A 26,147-nucleotide genomic window follows, 5' to 3' on the forward strand; every position below is an offset into this window, starting at 1 on the left:
TCAGACACAAATGCGATGACCTTTTGCGTGTTCCTGAGGCTAAACCACAGGATGCTGAACCAGGAACCGGGCTTCTTGGGAACCGGTGACAGAGGACCTATGTAACGCAGTGGGGTGGTTGTGCAGAAACTCACTTGCCCTCGACCAGAGGAAGGGTAGGCTCCTGTGGCACGTCCCCGGTTGCAGCCATGTCCCCAGCATCCACGTCCCGTCTGGGCAGCCTTGTTTGGGGCCAAGACTCACGGACGAAAGGACAGCAGAGGCCCCCAGGTCAGCTCTCACAAGCAGGACACTTGTAGTGTGAGAGTATCAGTGAAAAGGCTAGGGGAAAAACCCCAAACCTTGTCCCGTATAATTTCCCAGACCTGCCTGGTGAGGGGCCATTGTTCTCAGCCCAGATACAGGGCTGGGGGTTAGTCCAGGGGTGGGACGGGCACGCGATGTCGCCAGCCATCCGGGAGAGACGCCGTTCAGCTCATCTCCTGGGGGTCGGTCAGGAGCAGCCGCCAGGGCCTCTCTGACTGTCCCCAGCAAGAGTCAGAGCACCGGGGTTGTGGGACTGTGGGCGAGGCCTGTGGCCAGGGTTCTCGTAGCTGGTACAGGAGTTCCTCCCAAGCCGGGGCAGGAGGACAGAGAGGCTGACCCAGCAAAGTCAGCATCCACCGAGCTGCTGGGGAACAAGCAGGTGTCGGTCCAGCGGGCCCCTGGGAGTGAGGCCTGTGGGGCAGGAGAGGGGACGAACAGGAGCCGCTCCAGGGAGACGCTTCAGCCCTCGGGGTGCCAAGCTTGTCTGCAAAAGCAATACCAAACACGAAATGAAGTGGGGCATTTGGAAAGAGACGGATGAAAGGTCAAGGTGAGCTGGCAGAGGACCTGCACAGACGGCCGACACTGCCCTCGCTCGCCCCTGAGCAGCCAGACCACACACACACCAGGGGTCCTGAGCGTTCCGCCACGGGAACTTTGTGACAAACCTTGGAGCCTTGTGAATCTCTGGGACTGGAGTTCAGAGAGAGAAGAAGATGCTATGAACAGCTGAGGGAAGCTGGACTCCAGAGCAAAAGACGGGGCTGAACCTCATCTCCTTCCCACAGTACTCCCCAAACCCTTCTGCTCTGTGAAATAGCTGCTTATCCTGCCTGAAATTCTGGTTAGAGATGCATACATATCACTGTATACCCTCTTTTAAAAAGACGAAAAACTCCCAGGACGTTATTAGAGGTATCAGTTAGTCAGTCACACATTAGTATAAACTAATTTGTCCAACTTTTTTTAAACATCCAGCTGAGATCATTTGCTCTAAGGGAACGGGAGTTTCTGCTAAGGATGAAAGGTAATAAACGACTCTTTATATTTATTCACGTATTTTGTTCTACTTTATATTCCCGCTACTTCTGAAAAGGATTTGAGACAGCAGATATTTTGAATTTCGAGGATTTTATGGAATAAGATGGCCTGATTCTACTTTCTCCCCTGCCTCCCACACACACACACGAAAGAGGGGCGGGGTCTGTAGTTGAAGGTAGAGATGGAACACTGTCGGGGAGGTTGGAAACATCCAGTTGAAGGGTCCCCAATAACACAAATTAAATTGTTTCCTGCTGGGTTAAACTACAAAATCCACGTGTGTTCGGTCAGAACGCAGCAAGCGATGCTACACCCACTTTAAAGAATCAGAGGGCCCCCGGGCCGACCAGTTTGGCTTTCACCTGATTGAAGAAATCACTGCAGTGAGAGCAAGGTGGTGCCTAGCACGGGGCCTGAAGGTCTAGGAAAGGGGCAGCGGATGATGCAAGCCCTGAGTCTCCACACGCGTGCTGGGGCCGGAGGGCAGAAGGGCGGGGCCCGGGGAGGCGTGCCCAGCCTGCGACAGTGGAAGCCCTGATCCAGACGGGGGGAGGCTTGCCACAGCTCCCCTTCAGATTCGCTTCCAAGAAGGGAACGCACAGGGAGCAGCCTGCTCCCCTGGGAGCTCGAGAGCCAGCAATGTTGGTGAGTAACCTGCCATTCTGGTCAATACATCAAGCTGGTATGAGTTTGTTTAACATGGGTCAGACTCCAAACCCCAATCCTTTCTGGATCTAAGGCCACAAGAGGCTGCATGCACAAGACCTGTTTATTATGAACTGTGGCCCAGGATTAGAACTGCCTTAACAAAGAGGGGGGGAGCACCCCTGCTTCTCCTGCTTCTCCTCCTACCCCCCCCCCCCCCTTCTGTACCACACAGACATTCTGTGTCTAGACCCCTTGTCTGTGTTACAGTTCAGCTTCATCAAGGACGAAATGTCTTCAGAGGACACCCTGAGCCCCCTCCACCACTGTTGTTTCTATGAGAAAAACATCAATTCCCACAGCTGATCCTCAAATGAAGTTTGGACCGTGACCCGGCGATAACTCGGGGACATTTTGTTCCTGTAAATTGGTCTTTCTAGCCAGCGTCTGGGAGCTGGCTGGGAAACGCACTTAGTAAATCACACGTAGAAGGACAGAGAAGGTTCTAGAAGAGATGAGTCAGGCTCGGGGTGGGTCGAGTGGAGGGGAGAGGAACAGAGAGCCGAGCTGTCCTGTGACAGTGGAATTTGTACCAGAAGCGACTCTATGGTCAGGCCCAGCGGAAGACGGGGTGGTGAGGCAAATCCCAGCCAAGGGATCTTTAAAAGCCTCTCTCAGTGAGGCCGGTCCTTCTCGGTGATGGAGGGGCTATAAATCACACGCTCTGCCTGGCGTCTCCATCAGGCCTTCCTCTCCGCTCCGGAGCTGGGAGTGAAGTCCAGTTGCCACAAGGAATCGGCACCTGATGTGGTGGTCCCCCCACCCCCAGGCGCCCTGCCCGGAGGCTCAAGATGAACGTGAGGAAGTCACACTGGCTCTAAGGACAAAGGTCAGCTTCTCCAGGCCCCTGCATGGACAGGGTGGGCCGGGGGCACAGTCCAGTGCTCCCCAGCGCCTCGCCCCGGCTGCCGCGAGACTGTGAGCCCGTGGGCTTCCGTTTGTCAGGCGTGGGAGGGTCTGGGAGGAACCAGAAGCCGTCCACAGAGACGACAGTCAGCACAATGCACTCGCCACCATCCTCCAACCTGGCACCGAGCCTGTGGCTCCCTTCCAAGGGATCCTAACAGCAGCTCTGTCAGGGGCCATGATTCCACATATGGAAAGCTGCATTCATTCATTCATGCATTCATTCAACAAACATTGTTGACTGTCCGTCATGCTCCAGGCACCACTGGTCCAGGGGGACGCGCAGAGTGGCAGAGGGGAAACAGGAGGCGGCTGGGCAGGCTCAGGCCCCCCGGGGATCTCTTATGGAGGAGAGAAGGGCAGTGTCTCCCAGGAGGGAGGGGCAGAAAGGCTGGATCCGATTCTGCCTGGGGACAAAGAAATGAAAACACTCAAAACTGAACCCAACAAGCTGCACCGAGTACACGGACACCAGCATGACCCTCTTGCAGCGAGCACGTGGTGGGGGCCCAGACGCCAGCCCCAGCGATCAGGGCTTCCACAGAGGAGCAAGAACCAGGCTGACGGGCAGAGCACGCTGCTGTTCTGATCCAGCCTGTGAGCGCCCATTTGCTCCGAGTCCCCTCCCCTCGGACAGTTGACGCTTCTTCCCAGCCAATCTGACGGCCAAGGAGCCAGGGCAGGGCGGTCAGGGAACGGCTGACTGGCCCCAGCTCGGGCGAGGGCAGGCGTCCCAGCTCTGGGTCAGACTGGAGCCTCAGGCCGAGTCTGCCACTTCCTGGGTCCCAGGGGCCCCACCTGTAAAGCGGGGAGAGTAACAGGATGCGCCTCTGAGACCATTTACATAAAGGGATGGCAGTGCCGAGCTTAGCAGTAACAACGGGCCCAAGTCCCCAGCCATCCCGGCCCCCACGTGCAGGAGCCACCCCCACTCAGAGCCGGGAAGGCTGTGCGCCCATATCCGTGGGATGCAGAGCTGCCATTTTCAGGAAAGACAGAGACCTGCTGGGAGGGGCAACGTTCCCTCCTTGGGGCTCCGTACTCGTCCAAGCCCCTTCTCCAGGGCCACGGATGGAGCAAGGGATGGAGACGTCTAGGTGGGGTCTGGCCTGTCCTCCCCTCCCGGACCCCCCGCACTCTCTTGGAGACGAGCTCAGGGCTGCTGTGGGCAGGAACTAAGGTTGAGGGAGGAAGTGAAGGAGAGCAGTCTGGAGGCCTCTTTCTGAAGGAAAAAGGCTGAGATTTATCCCGAAGAGTCCTCCCGGACCTAAGGCACCATCCCAGAACGAGGGCAAAGACACAGAAGGCTTCCCAAGTCTGAGGGGAGCAGAACCTGAGGCTTAAGAATCCAAAGCGGTCAGTCACAGTAAGGGGTCAGCCGGCCTGCTGGCAGATAGGACCTGAGGCCTGGCAGGGCCACAGCCAGAGTCCTGGAAGGAGCGAGAGCAGCAGGTCAGGGATCGTTCGGGATGTCGAATTAAGAAAGGTCAGGGATCTTGAGGAAAGACGGGCAGAGGATCTGGAGAGCTTTCCGAGAGAAAGAGAGAGAGAGAGAGAGAGGCCCGGGAGGTGGTGAATGGCAGGACCCCCATCACCCTGCAGGGCCGGGTGGGTGGGACAGGGCAGCGAGAGCGCCTGCTCTGATCCAGAGGAACAGGAAGAGCCATCCACGCTTAATTAATCTGGGGATGTTCTCTGGAATTAGTTCATTTGAATAGGGATCTTCCTGAGTCTGGAAATCGACGTTAGACAGAGGATTGCTGTGGCCATGTAAGAACTCACTCAGGGGGGCCGCTCCATCCCTGGTCTCGCTGAAGCTTCTGGTCCCCACCCCATTCCGGGGAACAGACCATGGCCTCCTGAGCACAGCCCAGACCTGCCCAAGCAGACCCACCCGCGGTTCTGCCGGCTGTTCAAACCCCACGAAGGGAGGAGGTGGTGCTTAGATTCCCAAGGCCTCGCCAGGCCCTCTGGAGGATTAGGACTGAGAACTTCAGGCCCCTCCTCTATATCCTCTAAAAATCTGCAGGCCCCTTAGAGTCACTCGGACCAACTGTAGCTCGCTAACATGTCAAGACGAAATCAGATGCCCAGAGATGATGGTGGGGTTACAAAAAAAATAAATACAGGTTATGGATGGCCCCTCATTCAGGTTTCTAATCATCTCTCTCAAATTCCTGCTTTCTTCCTTAATCCAAAGGATGCCAGTCAAGGTAAGCATCTTGACATTGAGATTCCTAGAGTGCAAACCTCTTCCTCAGGATGCAGTAGTCAAAGAGAAACCCACGCAACCCTCCTGTCTCCTGCCCCACCACGCCCGCCGCCCGCATCCGCCCAGATCCTGGGGTGAGGCTGTTTCTCACAGCCAGGCCTCTGCAGGCTGGAGGAAAATTTGACGTAAAAAATAGTGGATGGATTGGATTCTTCTAGAACCCATCCGAGGCATCTGACCTTTGCTGGGACCCCGTAACCTTTCACCCTGGGGGAGGCAGAGCAAGGGTGGGAATCTGGGGTGCTCAAGAGGCACCCACAACTGATTTGCGTGGGAGTTCTATGTTAAAGATGAGAACGAACCCAGGGCACTCAGTGAGCCCTTGTCCCTTGTCAAAATTCTCTTCATAGCTGTTCACAAACACCTCCCCCTTCTCATGTTTGCGCAGCTGGTACCATGGGGACGTCTCGGTCCCCTTCCCATGCGCACGCATCTGGCCCAGGAGATGTGTAGGCACGACACAGGAGTCGCTTAGCTGGAATTAACACAACGCAGCCTGAGGGCATATGTGGACCATTTGGAACTCAAGGCCCCAGAAGGTGGCCCAGTAGCAGCAGTAAGGTGCCTCTGGAAGGTGAGACCCCTCTAATACTGTTTGTGCCATTTCATCAAGATTTGCAGAAACAGTAGAGCTGATCGTACACGCAGAACTACCACGTTCTTGGCAGACATCTCCTCCCTTCACGCATCTTAGAGCAGAAGGCGCAGCTGCAACCTGAGAGAACATGGTCCTAAATGCAGAATCCTCATGATGGGGAAGTCAAGGACTGATTGCTTTAGGTGAGTAAGATGCTTCAACATCTTCCAAAGCAGATGCATCGTCAGAAAATCTTCTGGGCCGAGAACACTCTGCAGGATCCCCCGATGGAACACGAGGCTTGTCAGACACCCACAGACTGAGAGCAATAAAGTGTAAATAATTTAGAGCTCCTTGATATTATCCTGCCTACTCATCACATACATCTTTAATAATTGATTCAGTCTTTAAAGAAATTCTCTCTACGTAACTTACAGCATTCTCTCTGTTTTTGGCCTGTTGACAACAGCAGACCGTTTCTGTGTGGGACCCGTCCTTCCTGGGTGAGGCACGTTTGTTTGCACAGGAGACGTTTTCCTGCTGTTGGTTTCCATGGCTGTGTTCTGCACATGCTCAGTGAGCATTATGGTTCTGATCAGAATTCTCCTTAAGGTCCTCACCATTGTCAGGAACTGTTTTAGAGTTTTATATCTATTGACATGATTCCCACAGCAATCTTATTATCGCCTCTTATTTCTCTATTTTACAGATGAAGAAAATGGTTAAATCACTTGAATAGAATGCCCCTATCGCATCTGTCTACTCCCGACACTGACAGATCACTGCCTGGCGCAGTCACCATGGGAACAAGGCTGTAGATAACTCGTACCACGGTGTTAACTGGGTTAATTTTGTGTAGAAAAAAATCGCCTCGGTTCAAAAGAAGCTGGTTCCTTTAAATATCTGATTACCGAGCCCGGCTAACTCACTCACACAGAGAGCTCCGGGGGAGGGGGAAGGGAAGTGACGGGGATGGAAAACAGCTGAGGAATAGTGACATCAGATGCTCCCAGTACAATAGCCAGAGAGAGGACGCCAGCCAGGCAGAACGTTAGAGGTAACGGAAGGGACCTGGAGCATATTTATATTTTGTAGAATGCAGTTTGCTCCAGAAATGGAAATTATTCCAGGAAGGTCAGAGAGAAGACGCTGCTGTAGATGGAAAGTGCAGCTGAGCAGAAACCCCAGGACCCAAAAAAGAATCGGATCATGACACTGTGACTCTAAGTAACTTATCGACTGCAGAGCAGGACTTTCAGCGGACTTACGCCCTGGGGCTTTGCCCTGTAAAAACGGCTGAGCAGGTCAAAGCAGAGGCGCCACACAGTAGGAACTGCATACTGTCTCTTCTTATTGTGCACTTTTATTTTCTATTTAACTTGCACATGCCATTTATTTGTTTTTTTAAAATTGAGATATAAGATACTACCAAAAAAGGTCAAATGTGTAAAGTATACGCATCTATGTGTATAGCTTCATGAATCTCACATATATGTATATAAACATACATCAATGTAATCAACATCCAGATCAAGATACAAAATACTTCCCCCACCCTAGAAAGCTCCCCAGCGATGCCCAGCAAGCCCACCAGAAGGAAAGGGCATCCTTACTTCGAGCACCTGAGTTAGTTCTGCCTGTCCTCGATAAACGCGAGAAATGAGTCAGGCAGCATTCGCTTCTGGCTTTTTACTCAACACAAGGTGTGTAAGATTCATCTGCGTTATTGTGCACATCAGTCGTTGGTCTTTAATGTTGTGGTTTACATTGTGTTGGATGACTATACTCCTCATTTATTGATCTCTTCTCCCATTGACGGACATTTGTGCTGTGTCCAGCTTGAGGCAATTAGGAATAAAGCTTCGGTGAAAATTGTTATGCGATTTTCTGTTGTTGGACCTATGTGCCCATTTCTTCTCCATAGGTCCCTAGGAGGGGCGTGTCTGGGCGATGGGGCAGGCACACGCTGAGTCCATAGGTCCCTAGGAGGGGCGTGTCTGGGCGATGGTGCAGGCGCATGCTCAGTCCATAGGTCCCTAGGAGGGGTGTGTCTGGGCGATGGGGCAGGTGCACGCTCAGCCCATAGGTCCCCAGGAGGGGCGTGTCTGGGCGATGGGGCAGGCACGCGCTCAGCCCGTAGGTCCCCAGGAGGGGCGTGTCTGGGCGATGGGGCAGGCACACGCTGAGTCCATAGGTCCCTAGGAGGGGCATGTCTGGGCGATGGTGCAGGCGCATGCTCAGTCCATAGGTCCCTAGGAGGGGTGTGTCTGGGCGATGGGGCAGGCACACGCTCAGCCCGTAGGTCCCCAGGAGGGGCGTGTCTGGGCGATGGGGCAGGCACAGGCTCAGCCTGTAGGTCCCCAGGAGGGGTGTGTCTGGGCGATGGGGCAGGCACGCGCTCAGCCCGTAGGTCCCCAGGAGGGGCGTGTCTGGGCGATGGGGCAGGCACACGCTGAGTCCATAGGTCCCTAGGAGGGGCATGTCTGGGCGATGGTGCAGGCGCATGCTCAGTCCATAGGTCCCTAGGAGGGGTGTGTCTGGGCGATGGGGCAGGCACACGCTCAGCCCGTAGGTCCCCAGGAGGGGCGTGTCTGGGCGATGGGGCAGGCACAGGCTCAGTCCATAGGTCCCCAGGAGGGGCGTGCCTGGGCGATGGGGCAGGCACACGCTCAGCCCGTAGGTCCCCAGGAGGGGCGTGTCTGGGCGATGGGGCAGGCACACGCTGAGTCCATAGGTCCCCAGGAGGGGCGTGCCTGGGCGATGGGGCAGGCACACGCTCAGCCCGTAGGTCCCCAGGAGGGGCGTGTCTGGGCGATGGGGCAGGCACACGCTCAGCCCGTAGGTCCCCAGGAGGGGCGTGTCTGGGCGATGGGGCAGGCGCATGCTCAGCCCGTAGGTCCCCAGGAGGGGCGTGTCTGGGCGATGGGGCAGGCGCATGCTCAGCCCGTAGGTCCCCAGGAGGGGCGTGTCTGGGCGATGGGGCAGGCACGCGCTCAGCTGCTGTTGATACTTTGGAGGACGCTGCAGCTCATCCCTCCGCGTCTCCTTCAGATGGTTCCTCCTCGCTCCTGGGACTGGTGCCAGCTGCCAGCCCCTCTTCGGCAATTGCTTCTCCTTCAGCTCACACCTATGGCCACACGGGGGATCCCTTATGACCAGGTGACAGGGGAGAAAAAAGCCTAAATTCAGTTCACAAATGATTGGTTTGGAGGTGAGCATAAGCCAAAACCAGCTGACAGCTCACAGCCGTGAGTGAACTTGAAGACAGCAGCGAGGGGAATGGCTCTCCCTGAGCAGAGCTTTGGGCAGTGAATCTGGTCATCGACTTTGTGTGGCGAGAGAAGTGGTAGAGGTTAGAATCCACAGAGAGCCATGGGCAGTGGCAAATGCCTGGGCCAGCTGCTCAAACGTTTGCAAGGAGATGGATAGGAAAGTTAGGGACAAAAAGTCTTGGGCGAGGGATGAGGATGGACACCTGGGAATGAACTTGAAGTGAGGAGATCTTAGTATTTCATGGTAACACCCACCCTGGAAGGAAGATTTAAAATCCATGGCATGAGTCAGCCCCTGTCATTGGCCATGCGAGTGCCAGCACAATGGAGAATGAATGAATGAATGAATGAATGGAGGAGTCACGGGAGGGATGGAGGCTGTGTATGGTACCAACAGCATGCTTCCCATTACAAAGGCCGATCTTGCCCATGCTGCTTGTCGAATGTCCAAGCTGTTGGCAACAGTGACCAAGGATGAGCCTCTGATATGGCGCCACCTCTCAAGTAGGTCAACCAGTGACTCGGGGGCAGTGACTCGATTGCATTAGACCTCTGTCATCCTGGAAGCAGCAGTGCTTCATTTTGACAATAATAGATACATATTTGGTTACGGGTCTGTCTGTCCTGCCCACAGAGTCGAAGCCAGTTCTACTACCCGAGGTCTACAGAGTGAGCCAGACTTCACAGCAAAGCAACTATGTGAGTGGGCACACGACTACGGGATCTACTAGTTATATCAAATGCCATACGACCCAGAAGCAGCAAGCCTGATAGAGTGATGGGACAACCTGTTGAAGGAACAGCTAAATTGCCAGTTTGGAGGTGGTACCTTGCAAGGATAGATGCCATCTTCCGGGACCCAACATGCATTCTATATCAGTGACATTTATATGGTGTTGCGTCCCCAGTAGATTGAGTACATTGGTCCAGGAACCAAGGGGTGGGCGGAGGAAGGCCTCACATACTATGACTCCCAGTGATGCCCTGAGAGACTTCATGCTCTGTCCCTGCCACCCCGGGCTCTGTGGATTTAGAGGTTCTGCTTCCCAGAAGGGCACCCCTCCACCAGGGGATGCAGCAAGAGCACCATTGAACCATGGCTGCTGCCTGAGCTTTTTACGCTCCTTCTGCCAAGAGACCAACTGGCAAGAAAAGAAACCACCATTCTGGCAGAAATAGTTGATCCAGGTCATCAAGAGGAGGGCAGGGAGGAACATAATTGACATCCAGGTGACCCATTTGGGTGCCTCTTGATATTCCTGTGCCCAATTGTGGTGGTAAAAGGACAGCTGCAGCAACCCTGGCCTGAGAAGGGCATGGTAAGCAGGGACTCAGCCCGCTCAGGAGTGAGGATCTGGGTCACACCAGCAGAGAAGCCACTGAGACCAGCAGAGTTGCTAACTGATGGTGAAGGAAATCCAGATTGGGTCATAGGAGATGGGGAAGGTGGGTATCCATCCCAGCGAAACAGCAGAGACTACAGTTTGTCCAAAGAGAGGTCCATCTGAATTTTGGAGGAGCGTCCCTGAAAGCTTTATGAAGCAGTGAATCCAAGCGGTATGAGGGGTGGACGGTGGTGCAGCCACAATGGCCACTCAGGTCCCTCTCAGGCCTGAAGCACTATTTCCCTCGCTGTCGGGAGGGTGGGTGGCGGACAGCCCTCCACAGGCAGCCCCCTTCAGGAACTGCCTTGGTTGGGGAGAGGGCCTTGCCCAAGACCACACCTCCTCACCTGGCCAGCCCACCTCCAGGGCCCAATCCATCACTGACAACCAATTTGAGGTATAAAACTGAGCCCCTGCCCCAACTCAGAACAACTCCGAGCGGCCACCCTGGCTTGAGAGCTCCCTGTGAGGTCTCCCCTGCATTTGCCTGGCAGCCCACTGTGCCCTCTGCCCAACCTCCTTCCTGCTCCTCCCTTTCCTCTCCTTCCCCAGGTGCTGGTCCCAAACATACTCCCGAATAAACTTCCTACATGCTGATCTCCATCACAGAGTTTGCTTCCAGGGGACTCAGTCTCCAGAGTTTTCCAAAGTGGCTGATCCGATTTCCGTTCCCATCTGAGACATCTGAGAATTCTAATTGCTCCATATCCTCATCAGACTTGATATCCTGGATCTCTTAAATTTTAGTCATTCTGACAGGTCTCCAGTGGTGTCTCATTGTGGTCTTAATTTGCATTTTCCTGATGAAAAATGATGTTGCATACCTTTTCAAATGGTCATTGGATGCTTGGATATCCTCTTTTGCCCATTTTTATTGAGTTCTTTGTCTTTTTCTTATTGGATTGTATGAACTCTTTACATATTTGGATATGAGCCCTTTCTCAGATCAATGTATTGGAAAAAAATTTTTCCCAGCCTGTGGCTTGCCTTCTTACTCTTAATCACAGTGTGCTGGTTTTCTGAAAAAAAGAAAAAAAATCTTTTCATTTTGAAATAATTATAGATTCATAGGTTCACAGGACATTGCAAAGACAGCACAGCAGGTCACCCAGTTTCCCCAAATGATTATATCTTGCGTAACGATAATACAATGTCAAAACCGGAAGACTGCCATCCATACAGTGTGTGTGGCAATACACCATTTTATCACACTCTCAGGTTTGTGCAATTACCCTGAGAACTGACCCACCACTTCATGCCGCCCCTTCATGGCCACACCCTTTCCCACCCCCACCACCTGTAACCCTGCAATCATGGCTCCGGTCTCATCTCTGTAGTGGAGTCATCTCAGGAATGGTGTGGAAACGGAGTCACGCTGGGTATGACATCTACGGCCTTTTGAGACCCATCTTTTGCACTCAGCATAATGCCCTTGACATCCATCCAGCTCTTTTTTCTATTTAGGAAATTATGTTACTTAGGCTACTCTGCATTATTTCAGTTATCTGTTCATGTCTGATAAGGGAATTAACCAGTTTTTGTTGTTATAAACAGATTCTCATCTTACATATAAACACACTGGAGTGATCACTCCATGGGTATTAAATGTCCAGGCCCTGGTGCCAGACACGATGTCCATGGAGGAGCCCACCCACTGCTCATGTCTGGTGGACCAGAAGGGGAGCACGTACCCACGTCCCCCAAGCCTCCACTGTGGGCTGTGGTCCGCAGGCCGCCTGACTTCACGTCAGGTGTGTGGAATAAGGGTGCACAGTGGAACCACTGAACCTTCTTTTTATTGTTCAGGGATGGTGAGAGAAACAGATGACTCATTTTGCTTTTAAGAATGAGGAAACAGCTTTCAAAATGGGGCATATTAATAACCTCATTTGTTCTTATCACTTTCAGAAGAAATTAGAACATCCTCTCTGAATGCAAAAGTGAGTGGTGTTCATTTTACCCAGCAGACTCATTTCTCTGAAGCCGGATGTCCCTTCCTGCCCTCTGTGTCTCTGCAGCTGCCTCCTTCAGGCCACCATGTCCTGGAAACTTCCCGAAGGTGTCTGCCACAAGCACTGAATCTTGAGCTTGGTTCTGTGGCTGTGCATGCCAATCAAGAGCCTGCAAAACCTCTCTGCCCTTCCCTGGGAAAGGGACACACTTGGTGGTGTTTTATTTCACTTGATTCTCTTTGCAGTTCAGCTGCATATTACATCACAGAAGGTCATCAAAGCAGTGGGAGAGGCGGCCGATGCCTTCCTCTCGCAGTCACAGCCGTGGAGCGAGGAGAAGACGAGCCGAGGAGTTTTCCGGAGCAGGTGGTAAATGTGCAAGGAACAGACTACTCCTGGGTTAGCTCGGGTAAGTGTGGGGCTCAGCTGGGAGACAGCACAGGGAGCAACACTGGAGAGAACATCTCAGGAACTTCCAACAGGAAGTGCCTGGGGGCCAAGCCCACGGACAGCGGAGCTGGAGGGCAGTTCTGGAGCCAAGGCAGGGTGGGGCCCCTGCAGGCGGGCCGCACAGAGCTCCACTCTGTAGCTGTCTCTCACGTCTCAAGGAGACTGCGCCTCTCCTCTTTTTCTGCTCTATTTCTCGTTGCCTCTCTACTTACATAATCCTGTAAGTTTCTGTTCTTCCTACTTCAAATTTTGGAGAGATTTGATTGGCTGAGCCAATCCCTTTTTTCAGGCCAGCCTATGGGTCAGCTGCTCCTAGGTCAGGTGTCTGCCTCTGGTCCAATCGGATGTACCTGGGAGAGATTGGGCTATAAGTTCGTGACTTCAAACGTGGTTGCCTAGGTCCGCCCCTCACCGGAGGCCGCGTGCATTGCCTCCTAAAGGGTCTGCAGGTGTGGCAATTGTTGTGCTTGCCATGTCTAACATAAAAGAAAAAAAGAGAGATGGATAAGGGCAGTTGGTTTTCTCTTCTTCAAAGACCACTCCCAAAGTCCGGCTCCCAGGGGGACAGGATGGCTGTTAACTGGGGCCGAGGGGACCCCATCCGTTATTGACCCACGGACAGATGTCGCCTCTCAACGTACCGCTGTAAGATGGTAACTACATTTTCAAACCACATTTGTGAATTTTCAACTGACACGTCCTATGTGGGTTAACCAGCTCTTTCTCTAGCAATGCTGCATAGCCACTCCAATGGCCTCAGTGACTCCAACAACAGTATTTACTTCTCATTCATGGATCTGAGCTGTGGCTCTGTTGGGCTCAGCTGAACTCCACGGGTGTCAGCTGGGCTGCAGGCTGCAGGTCAGAGGCGGGTCTGCTCCCCGTGTCTCTCGTCCTGGGACCAGGCTGACGAAGCCTGGGGAGTGTTCCTGTCATGGTGGAAGGAAGAGCTGCAGGAGACCGAGCCAAACTCTGCCAGCACAATTAGAGCCTCTGCCCGTAGTGCATCTGCCATATTTTGGCGGCCAAGCCCACGTGGGCGGGGAAGTACACTCTCCTGCGGGTGGGAGGAAGGTGGAGGGAGAGTGGACGTTTGCTGAAGGATAACGTGAGCTGTTAGACGGTGTGTTTCCCCGGCTGCCCTGAATCCCAGCGGAAACGCCAAACAGGCAGCTGGTGCTCAGCGGCCGACACTGCAACCTCCTGGAAGGAGCCACATCCCAGCTTCTTTTCTGCCTGATGTCAAAGCACCTCACACTCTGCGTCACTCTGGAAGGTGCTCGATCAGAGTTCTGGACTAGGATCAATCAGCATGTGACTATGGTCAAGTCAATTAACATTTTCTCTGCTTGAAGGGCTGCGTGTGTAGAAGATGAAACGGGAAAATGTGGTGCTCAGGGGCATGCATTCTCAAGCCCAAATGCCCGGATTCCGATGCTGATTCACGGCTTCCCAGCTGGGTGACTTTGGGTGAGCTGCCTAGCCTCTCTGTTTCAGTTTCCACCTCTGTAAGCGAGGGTAGTAACAGTGGGTGCCTGATAGGGTTGTTCTCAGGATTACGTGGTACAGTCATGGAAAGCCCATCATGGGGGGCCTGACTCATGAAAAATAGTTAATTGTTGTAAGCAAGCTTAAAAAATTTTTTAAAAAGCAATGTCCGCCTTTTAAGAGACACAGGATAATAAAGTGGAAAGAGCTAGGATTTAGAGTCAGAAAACTTGTGTTGAGTCCTGGCCCCTCTATTCCCACCACCTGTGACCTTGACCCAGTCCCAGTTTCCTCTGCCGTGAAACGCCGGCTCCTCCCCCGCCCGAGTGAGGAGCAGGTGAGGCTGTGAAGGCACTTTCGCAAAGTGAAAACCATGGGGAAAATGTGAGCTGCTTTTATCGACTTATTCCGCTCTTTGCATTGCTTCTCTGATGACAACAGACAGACGGCAAAGGGCTTCCCTGATGGATGTTCCGAATTCCATCTTTAGAGTCGTGCCAGGACATACGCCCCTGGCTGGGGAATCGTCACATCCCTCGTCCAGCAGACCCCAGCAAGCCGACCCCCACGGAAGCCCGTGGACAGGAGTGCGTCCCTCTTCCAGAGTGAACACCTGGCTTTCACAATCCCATCACGCCAACAACAAACGCCTGGAGGTTTTCACCGAGTATTTGCTTTGTGCTACTATTTGGCCTTTGCCTGTTTTCTCCACTTTCTCTCCTCCCGTCCCCTCGTGAACCCCCTGCACGTCCAATATTCCCCTGCGGCCGCTCTTGTCAAGGTCACTGATGATGATACCAATCCTGATATCAGTTTCCCCACATTAAACCCAGCATATATGGGGTTAAAACCAAAACACTCATTGCCTGCTTACTCTCTGGCTTCCTGGCTCCAGAATCCACTATGCTCCATGGAGACAGAAACCGTCAAGGACAAGCACCTGGACTATCTCCTCCCCACAAAGAGACACAGACTAGTGGGAAAGCTTCTGACCAGCAAGGTCACGAGCTCCCTCCTCTCTGCAAGTGTCTCAAGGCCAAAGACAGGCTGGTGGGAAAGCTCCGACCAGCAAGGCCATATGCTTCCCCTCCCCTACCTAAAACCCCAAATAAAAACCCTTCCTTTTAGCTTTTTCCGGGAGTTTGGGATTTGAGCGTTAGCTGCCCTCTCTCCTTGCTCAGCGCTGTGCAAAAATAAAGTTCCTACTTTCTTCCACCACACCCGGTGTCAGAGATTGGCTTGCTGTGCCACGGGTGAGCGAACTCACTTCAGGTTTGGTAACAATTTGGCGACCCAGATGGGACAACGTCCCAGGTGGACATCTCGCCTGTGGCACACCGGCCTCTGGCTAAAGGCCTCTCTTGGAAGCTGTCCTGCAGCTGCCTGAGCCCCTTGTCTCAGGGACAGCCCCAAGTGACTGGCTGCTGACCAGACGTCGTTGTCCCACGGTGCTTTTGCTTTGGTAGTGGAAGAAACTAGGTTTAGGACTTAGGAAGACGTCTCTTGTAAGTAGCTGGTAGTTTTTGTTTTTGTCTTTGTATTAACCTTTTCCAACAGGACCGGCCGGAAATAATGGGTACTTTGGCAACCCTCTGGGCTCCATTTGTTTTGAAGTCGCCGCGACGCCCCGGCCAAATTTTGGTAAGTCCCTCGGGTGTGTACAACCAAGGTCCCTTGTCCTTGCTCATTTGTCCCTGGTCCCTTGTTGGGCGCCCCCAAGTGTAGGACACGGACTAAGCTGGGACTGGAAGCACTTTGGTTTTTGGTTTTGGTCTTTGTTTTGGCTTCCGTTTGTGGCCAAGGGTTTTTGGGAATGCGCGCTAGTTTGGTATTTGTTGTTATCTGTCTGTTTGTCCTTTTAAAAGTGTTAACATGGGCGATGCTGCATTTATTCTACCTAAGAGCCCCTTGGGAAAAACTTTGGCTGATGGTCGACCTATAGCTATAAGCCAATGTCTAAAGAGGGATGATTTTCTTTTGTAACACCACGTGGCCACAATATTCTTTAGACTCTGGAGGAAAGAAAAATGGCCAAAAGATGGATCCTCAAGTTGGGAAACTTTTTAGAGAGCTCTTATGATCAACAACTGTTTTATTGGTACCTATGAAAAGACCAAATTAAGAGGAAACTATAATGACTAGTCTTAAGAACTTAATCAAACTTGGGGTCTCAGCTTCTCATAGTCTTACAGATGCTAATGAAAATGTTAAGTTAATAAAGAAAAATCAGAAAGGGAAGAGTCACAGGACTCATCTCAATGGGATAAATGGAACAGATATAAATGAGGTTAAAACAAAGGTATTAATAAAACACTGCCTAAGGTTGGATGGGCTAAAGGGACCCACCCTGTTGGCTCCCCAACATTAAAGGACATCAGACAAATCTGTTCTATTTACCCCAGTTTGAAAAATGTAAAAGGTCAGGACGCAAAAATCAGAGTGAAAAACCTGACCAACAATTGTTTGGGGCAACAGTTAGGCTACTAAGATTAATAAGACTATAAAGATTAAAGTGTTTAAGCTAATATTATATGAAGAGGTTATGTCAACTTTGCCTGGATGTTTTCTTTGGGAATAAATGTTATGTCTAACTGGGAATGCTTCCGCTGAACAATATTGTAATACCAAAACTTGTTAATAGAATTCTAGTGTAAGTTATAATGAAAAGCATAAGGGTTAATAAAACTAAGATAAAGTTTTGTAAAAACTGATATACTTAGGCCAATTTCAGTTCACGCAATCTGATGTATGCAATTGGAAAAGCCAGCTACAACAATGGGGAGCCTGTTTTAATCTTTTGGGGTTTCTAAATAAAATTAGAAATACTTTATTGCCTCTTTAAGAAAAAATAATTAAATAATTAAAGATGCCGGCAGCCGAACCCAAATCTGCTGCTTTTGTCTACTCTCTTGCTGAGCTTCCCAGCAAGCTGAGCTTGGCTTCAACTCCCCCAAAATTCCTCACCTAAAATTGAACAAGTAAAAATAAGCAAACTTTTGAGATAATTTGGAATTGTAACGACCGTTATGAAAACGTGTTTCAGAAGAGGATTCAAAATCTCTCATAATGGAATGCAGTCTTTAACGAATATGCAAGAATTTCTAAGAGACAAAAGTTATTTAACATGATATAAAATGATCTTTGATGAATGAAAGCCTGTTTAAGTTTGCTGGTCTCATTTAAAATGAACATGTCCTCAAAGTTATCAGCATTGGCTATGATGCAGACAGACGGCCTGGGTTTACTGGTCAAATGAGCTCATGTCATGTCTGTTACAAAATTTATCAGCAAAACTCATAATAGTATAATAGCTAATTTTGTTTAACGTCTCATGGAGGTTTTGTAGATGATCTAAATTGTTAAGAACAGGTAAACTAAATAAATATAAAAAATAAAAGTTTTTTGGAAAAACTTTTTAACAATAATTATACGTATAATAATATGTATAATAATTATATTATGATATGTGTACTTAAAACAACTGAGGATAATACTTCACTGCTGTAATGTCACATGAAGTTTTTAAGAGTAATTGTTAAAACTGGGTAAGAGTTTTAAGTACAATAATTATGTTTTATAGTCTGAATACTTAAAAAACAGCTTCGAAAATCTTTTTGGAAACTTAAATTTTATAGTTTTACTAAGTTAAATTAAATAACAGTTTATTGGGTATCTAGGTCATTTCCACATAAGTTAAAATATTAAAGGTTAACTACTAAGCATATATTTGTCTGCCTTTGGTTTCTTATGTCAAAGAGACTAAAAAGTGCTTAGGTTTATTAATAAACATGTTTTATGTATGCTGAGAAATTTTCTATGAGAAAACATATATTTCTAAAAGGTCTGTATACAAAGAAAATAAAATATATGTTTTCAATAAAAAGATATAAAAAATGGAAATAGTTTTGTTTCTTGAGTTGAGAAAAATAAATTTGTCCTAAAATGCTGGGACAAATTCTGAATGTAAAAAAAGTAACCAGAGCTTTGTAAAAGTAAAACCCTAAAGAGATTTATATATGGTCAAGTTGTCCAGGATTAAAGTAAATCCAATTAAGTAAATAAACTTATATGTCAAAAGTAAACTGGTACAAAATTAAAACTTGGTTTCCTCTTTCTTAAAAGGATAATTTTCCTAAATTTTTAATCTGCTCTTTATAAAAAGATTATAAAAAGGCTATATATTTTTTTTTTTTTACTATTTTAGCTGTTTCCCCTTGACTGTTACTGTTGTCACTTTGAATAGATACCTGAAGATGGTTTTACAAGTGAAATTTGTTTCTTATCTGAACAAATGTTTTAAAGCTTTTAATATTTTTGACAAGCTTCCCCCCGACACAAATATTCAAGTATTGAATAAAAGCTTTCTTTTGACCTGGAAGAGGAGAGAAGGTTTCTCTGGGGATTTTCAGAGGGCCCCTGGGACTTCTCGGAGAAATTTGCTCTCTCCCTATAAGAAAAGAAAGCTAAACTAATAAGGCTTATTTTATATGTTAAATTACATGAGAAGCATTGTCAAATAAGTAATGATAAACTTTCTTAAATGATATTATATAAATGTTACTGATATAAATATTTTAAAAATTATCTGATCTGTTCTGATTGTCAGCTATAATCCTGGTTATTATCTCAAAATGTTGTATATCACAGAGATGGTCAAATGCCTTTGTCAGTTACCATTTTGGAATGTTTTGTTATTTATGAACAGTGACTGTTTTACTTTGATGTTTTTAAAAATATGTTTCATCTTCAGAGAAATTCATGGAAAGGACTCTGACACTCTAGAATGTAGGTTTCTGATAAACATTCAGATTATAAAACCAAACTGGGTAAAAATTATAGAACTCCAACAGAGAAACTGATAACCTCACAAACTGCTGACAGAAGATTAAGATCAAGAACCAATTACAGAGGACAGAATAAACTGATAGGGATGATTATAATTTTTATGACCTTTTGATTGGGATATTGCTGATTTTTTGATGTTTTGCTTTTTTCAGACTTAAGAAAACCTTTTTCTCTATTCTCTTAAAGAACTATGACTTACAGCAATTTATAAACAAAATTTAAACATTTGTCTTTTCCTCCCTATCTGAGCCCCCCAAAAACGTAGAAACCCCTGATGAGTAAGTATTCTTATTCTTATGGCAATATAGTTATTTGCATAAGTCCAATAAGAATCTGTTCTTCTTTTAACAGGACACAATTGGAAACACTATTTATATTACCAAGGCTTTGACTGGAACGTCATATTTGAAAAAACATACGGGCTTAAATATAACAAGACAGCTTTTGAGGAATGAAGGTTGATATTTTGGAATAAAGCCACTTGGAAATATTGGCCTGGTACTGTGCTTATGGGTTCTGTAACCTGGTAAGGTTGAGCAAAGAATGTCGCTCCTTTTGGCAGGTACAAGGAACCTCAATATTTTGGGGAACCTCGTAAAGAGAGGGATTCACCCAAATCTGCAGGCACTGCTGGCAGAATCTGATAACAGGTCCTTTACTTGGCTTTCCTGGCCTGGAGAGGCCTTTAAAGTTCAACCTGAGATTCCTTATAAGGTTCCAGCAAAGCAGATTTAAAAGAGCCTATATGATCAATTACTATTCTTGCTGTACTTATGTAAATAATTATGCCAAATTTATTAAAACTAGACTTATTATGCAAACCGGTTAGTCTTAATTTGGCTATGTCTAGTGAAATTGAGGGTGATTTTAGGGAGGAAAATTATGTTTCAATAGAAACTGTAATACATGTTTATAGATATTAGATTTTAACTTTTTTCAATTTTCTTTGAAATTTTTGTTTTACTTGTGTTAAGTGGACTAGATCTTGAATTCTTCATCTCCTGAAATATCTGGCTAAAAACTTCCAAACTAACATTTTCAGGGTTTTCTCCCCATGATTTTCATTTAGAGTCATTGAAAACTAAATCTGCCGTTTTTCCTAAAGCCTTACAAACTGAAGCTGGAGGACCTAATATAAACTTAAGAGAGATTCATGTCCACTGCTGTGTAAGCCACTCAAAAAGCTACCTGAGTGCCCGATGACACCATCAGAGACATTTCAAACTGCAAAAGATGCTTCGACCCTGACTTCTAGGAATCTTGATTGTCTGCCCCCTGGGCTCAGAAACTGGTTTATAATTTGCTCCAATCATTAACCTTGTTTTTCTCTTTTTGTTTCTCTAGAAAAACTTCTTATTAAATACCTGGTTACTTACTTACATGATACAGGCCTAACTTCAGGAGCCCACCAGCATCACCACCTTATTAAAAGACTGATTCAATGAGATGAAACGATCTACACCCCATTTCAGCAGGAAGTAGCTAGATCGGTCTCCGCCCCAAATCCCTCAAGATTGAGGGATGGACATAAAATAGGGGGGAAGTTGATACTGATCCTGATATCAGTTTCCCCACATTAAACCCAGCATATATGGGGTTAAAACCAAAACACTCATTGCCTGCTTACTCTCTGGCTTCCTGGCTCCAGAATCCACTGTGCTCCATGGAGACAGACACCATCAAGGACAAGCACCTGGACTATCTCCTCCCCACAAAGAGATACAGACTAGTGGGAAAGCTTCTGACCAGCAAGGTCATGAGCTCCCTCCTCTCTGCAAGTGTCTCCAGGCCAAAGACAGGCTGGTGGGAAAGCTCCGACCAGCAAGGCCATATGCTCCACCTCCCCTACCTAAAACCCCAAATAAAAACCCTTCCTTTTAGCTTTTTCCGGGAGTTTGGGATTTGAGCGTTAGCTGCCCTCTCTCCTTGCTCAGCGCTGTGCAAAAATAAAGTTCCTACTTTCTTCCACCACACCCGGTGTCAGAGATTGGCTTGCTGTGCCACGGGTGAGCGAACTCACTTCAGGTTCGGTGACAATGACATCAGCATGGCCGTACCCAATGGCATTGCCCAGCAAATCTCACTCAGCCAATCAGCAGTGTTGATCTGATGGCTGATGTCCACCCCCTCCTGAAGGACTTTCCCCAACGGACCTCTGGGACCCATCCTCCCGGTCCTCAGCCCCCTCTGGTCCTTCTGGGGCTCGGTCCTCAGATCTCTCATCTCTGTGGACACTGCCTCCCGGGGTGAGCTCATCCAGTCTGGTGGCCTTAAATACCATCTCCACGTTGACAACTCCGAAATTTAGTTCTTTAGCCCAGACATCACTCCAGATTCCAGAGTCATAAATCCAGCTGCTTACTTGCCACCTCCACTTGGATGTCTGAGTGACGTGTCCAATGTGATGTACCCAAAGCTGAGTTCCGGCTGTCCTGACCTTGACCCGCTTCTCACGGCCGGCCGCTTCTCAGTAAACAGCAGCTCCATCCTTCCCGCTGCTCAGGACAAGTCACAGGAATCATCCTCGCTCCCCTCGCTCTTAAACCCCACAGCAATTTATCAGTAATTCTTTAGCTCTGCCTTCAAGTTACATCCAGGATCTATCCCATTTTTTTTTTTTACCACCTCTTCCACCTGCGTCCTCATCTGAGCCAGCACCATTGCCTGAATTAGTGAAATGGCTTCCTGTTTCTACCCTCGTGCTTCCCTCCCCTCTCCCCCAAGAAGCCGGATCCTTTCAGAAGATTAGTCATATTATGTCACTCCCTTGATGAACACCCTTCAGTGGCTTCCTATCACACTCGGAATAGAGCCCACATCCTTCCTCTGACCTGAGAGAACCTCTAAGTGCCGCCCCCATTTATCTCTCTGGCCGCCTCTTCCCACATTCTCCCTCCCGCTGGTGGCTCACTCTGCTCCAGCCGCACTGGCCTCTCTGATTGGACACCAGTGGACAATCTGCTCTGGCACAGGCCCGCTGCACTCTCCATCAAGCCTCATCCGTCCTTCCAAACCTTACAGGTGTGAACTCATCAGACCAGAGGAGATGGCACCAGTGTGCGTCCCCAGAGGTAGGATTTGAAAGTTACTCTCTTCTCCTTTCTGCTTTTTAAAACTTTTCTTACATTTTCAAAGGATACCATGCGTTTATTTTGTAATCAGAAAGTAAATGTGATTTACATGAAAGCCAAGGTCATAAAGGACAGCGCTGCTTGTTGAGATGCCGCTGCTTACAGACAACGTAAAGCGGCTGCCTCGTCTCCAGTGCAGGCTCCCGTGCTGCCCACAGAGGGATCGCAAATGGGCCGCACGACGCCCACGGCTCCTGGGGCCTCGTCCTCCCAGCCGCTCTGCCTCTTCCACGTTTCCCCCAGTTAACGAGCTTCCCACCAGGTTGGAGATAACCCATCTCCACGTGAAGATTCTGACTCACCAGCTTAAGTCTCAATGAAATGCTTTTTAATATGCAGTCTAGGATGATAAGTAAATTGTTATTTTCCCCTTGTGAGTGGCATCACTTGTCATTCTAAAAATTAATCTTATTTAAGAGATGCTTAAAATATGGAGCAACAGCACAGTTTTTCAGACCAAGCAGTTAATAAGTAAGTTAATCCGTGTAAAAGAGGAACTAGATTCTTTCAACGCTATTCTCCTTTAGAGTGACTGGTTACTCTCTTCTCAGTTGCTGTAGATTTACGTTCTGATTTTATAGAGGTCTCTCTGTAAAGTGGAGAAAATGTGATTGGCTGACTTAGTATAAACAACAAAGAGAGTCTTTAGGTGTAGTAAATGACAAAGGTCAGGACAGATGGGTGAGAGGTTGCCCTCGGGTTGGGTAGGGGGTGTCAAGGACACCAGGGCTGCTGCTCTGTCACCACTCAAGGCTGGGAGCCTGTGACACAAGGTGAAGCTTTGCTGGAGTTACCAGACCTCGGCGCCATGTGCTTAGAAATGGGGTAGGTGCCCAGCATGGGACTAGCCATGTGGTTTCAAGAGCGCCACCAGACTTCGCCAAAACTTATAGATTCTGCTTTAGGTAAACACCAGATTTGCACAGTTTGTCTCCCTTTCTGCAGGGAGTTTGGCTTCTCAGCCACTGTAGGTAGCTCAGAACCTCGACTTTCTCTCTTCACTGTCTGTGCTCCCCACCCCCCTCCCGCCCCCAACACCTGCCACTGCACCATCACGGCCTGTCAACAGCCCAGGGACCAGGTCCGTTTGGCTCATTGTTGAAACCCAGGGACCAGTTCAGAGTTTGGCATCTGAAAATGCTCAGTAAATCTGTGTTGAATAAGTGGATGGAGGAGTTAACAGACGAATGCTGTCACATCTCCTGTGCAAGGCCCTGAGAGTGCTTTCTCAGACTACCCCTCCGGGTTGCCAGCAGCTCTCTGCTCACATACGACCCCTGGAGGAGGAGGCTGGAACCTGCCGGACTGCCCGCAGGAGCTCCCCACCACCCGGGCTTGTCTCCACATTTGCTGAAAGCCCTGATCCCGTTCCTCCCACCCCCGCCCCTGCCGTGCTCTGTAGTTTCTGATGAAACCAAAGCCAAAACAAGGCTGCACAATGTGCAGGCAACATGCTGACTGTTAACGACTACTAACAACTACTAAGGACTCAAGTTTGCTAGGGGCGCCCGGCACTGCCATCTGAGTCCTCGTGCTTGCTCCTTTAATGACCACATGTGGTTGCTGGAGGATGGCAGGGTTGCCTGGGTTGGCATGAAGCAGAGCGGCCAAGAGGCGCCGCGTCCCCTCTCTGCTGTTTGTCCCTGATCACAGCTGGGCTCCACCGTCGTCACGGCTCCTGAACTTCTATTGCAACCTGGATGTTGGCGTCTCTCCTCTGTGTTCATTTGGCAACCAACATCTCACTTTGCACATGATCTCACGATAGCAGATGCTCCACGTGTCATCACGCCAGGAAGCCACAGACTGCTCCTTCCAGCACCCTCCTTTCTTCCTGTGAGTGCCCCTCGGGCGCTCAGTCTTGACTTGGGGTGGCTCCCGGAGGACTCTGTCGGCCACTCTTGGTTGAACGGTTCGTCTTTATAATTAATAATCAGTATAGGTTTTTATTAAGTGCTAAATAGGAAACACTTTCACGGTTTGTATACACGACACCAACAAAACAACAACAGTAATGATAGCCAGGACTTACAGCACTTACCAGAGCCAGACACAGTGCTGAGTGTTTCACACATTAACTCCTTTACTGCTCATAACAGCCCTCGGTGATATGTGTGACTGTGATCATCCCCATTTACAAATGAGCAAACTGAGGCGCAAAGAGGTGAGCAACCTGTCGAGCACGTCTAGTGAAAGGCGGAGTCGAGATGTACCCGGACGACCTCAGCCTGAGTCCCGGCTGTAAACCGGCACGGTCGGCACCTCTCAGACAGTCGGCACGGATCAGCACGCAGCGCTCAGTCTCCATGTCTCTACTCGACGTGTCTCGCTGTGTGTCAGGCAACGAGGCAGACGCTTTACATCCAATACCCCACTTGACTTTCATAAGTACCCCTCAATATATACACAGCCACTGTCTCTCACTCCACAGAGGAAGAAACTGAGGCCTGGCGAGGTGCAGGTCTGACGGGGTAGGTGGCCCAGCCAGGACGGCACCCCGTCGTGCGCAGGCACAGCTCTGACCGCTGCCCGGTGGCTCCGCCACAGTCCACCGTCGTAGCGTGTGCTGTTGGCCTAGTTCTTTGTAGCCATTGATCTTCTTCCGTTTGGGTCTCCTGTCCCCGGCCCCCTTCACCACACCCGGTCTGTGAGCTGCCGGAAGGTGAGTCCTCTGATTTTATTTCTTCGCAGTCTCTCCCTAGGCAGTGTAGACTGAGCACACCCACCACGTGGACACTGGCTGGCCACTTGGTCTGGCCACTTGACTCCTCGGGGCCGCGCCTTCACTAGGTCTCATGCCCCTTCCCTTCTCTTCACCAGCGCTTGCTCCTTTGGTCGGGTCTGGCTTTACTGACTGTCTCCAATGCTCTTCCCTTCCTCTGCCGCCTCCCCAGCCCCAGGGGCGGGGCCCAGCCTCCAGTGAAGGGCCCTGGCCGTCACCCCAGATCCGAGGCTTTATGAAAGCGCCTGGGGTTCTTCTCTCCAAACAAGTGAAGCAGCGCGGCCAGAGCTGTTCTCCTTCAAGGAGGAAATTCGCAGGAGAAATCGGCTCTAGGCTCCAGGTATGCAGGACAGAAGCAAGCCACGTTCCAACACTGGTCCGCACTAATATCTACAGAGCCAACCAGTACACCCCAACCAAATGGCGAGAGTGAAGCCCCCACATGAGGCCTCTTGGGCAGCAGCATTTCCAGACACCCAAACCACCCCCCTTAGGACACTGCGTACTGCAGATGCCTCGGGCCCAACACACGGCTGAGTTTCAAGTGCTTCCATGTCCACCAGGTGGATTTCCTTCCATTGGTGCTGCCATTACTGCGTGTGAAGCCATGTGTACGTAGGAGTCAACCACTTTAATGCTGGACTTTGGTTCATTTAGCCTCCTTGGTGAACTTGCCAAGTCTCGGAGCCTCGTGCTTCATTCTGGGGCACGTCCCATCGTCTCCCTGAAGTCAGCCTTTGGTTAGATCCATGGTTTGTGTTTTCCTGTGTTGCTCATTTAGGGCTAAGACACACTCAGTCAGCCTGAGCTGTCCTCACTGACATACCATGGCAATAAAGTCCGCTCCACATCCTGCCTCACGACGTCCATTGCATGAAGATTTTGCTGCTGCAGGTGAAGCGAGCACACAGCTGATATTCTGGGTGCCCCGTTTGTGCCAGCAAACTGAGGACTGGCGCTGTCTGGAGCCTTGGGACAGGAACCATTACCCCAGCACTGCCCGCTTATCTCAGCTATACAAATAAATATTTTCCCAATAATAAGGCAGGTTTACGAGCACATTTAATACTATAATGAAAAAGTCTATCACCGCGT

The 26,147-nt window shown here is 49.6% G+C and overlaps 4 long non-coding RNA genes across 5 annotated transcripts; all 4 read left to right on the plus strand.

The window, feature by feature from the left end:
- Positions 1 to 1,861: 1,861 nt before the first annotated feature.
- Positions 1,862 to 7,683, plus strand: LOC106781668 (uncharacterized). Of its 2 annotated transcripts, none has more exons than XR_011425259.1 (3): positions 1,862 to 1,992; positions 5,844 to 6,010; positions 6,517 to 7,683. It is a non-coding gene; the product is annotated as an uncharacterized lncRNA (long non-coding RNA). The 2 variants fall into 2 exon arrangements; XR_001378368.3 differs by lacking the exon at positions 1,862 to 1,992 and adding an exon at positions 2,488 to 2,881.
- Positions 7,684 to 8,763: 1,080 nt separating this feature from the next.
- Positions 8,764 to 11,433, plus strand: LOC138917379 (uncharacterized). Its single transcript, XR_011425261.1, has 2 exons — positions 8,764 to 8,966; positions 9,714 to 11,433. It is a non-coding gene; the product is annotated as an uncharacterized lncRNA (long non-coding RNA).
- A 1,274-nt stretch (positions 11,434 to 12,707) lies between these two features.
- On the plus strand, positions 12,708 to 14,972 carry LOC138917380 (uncharacterized). The gene is made up of 3 exons (XR_011425262.1): positions 12,708 to 12,825; positions 14,222 to 14,336; positions 14,845 to 14,972. It is a non-coding gene; the product is annotated as an uncharacterized lncRNA (long non-coding RNA).
- Positions 14,973 to 15,368: 396 nt separating this feature from the next.
- Positions 15,369 to 21,172, plus strand: LOC138917378 (uncharacterized). Its single transcript, XR_011425260.1, has 2 exons — positions 15,369 to 15,995; positions 20,544 to 21,172. It is a non-coding gene; the product is annotated as an uncharacterized lncRNA (long non-coding RNA).
- The last annotated feature ends 4,975 nt before the right edge of the window (positions 21,173 to 26,147 follow it).

This window comes from Equus caballus, chromosome 14, assembly GCF_041296265.1.
Source record: "Equus caballus isolate H_3958 breed thoroughbred chromosome 14, TB-T2T, whole genome shotgun sequence".
Lineage (NCBI taxonomy): Eukaryota > Metazoa > Chordata > Mammalia > Perissodactyla > Equidae > Equus > Equus caballus.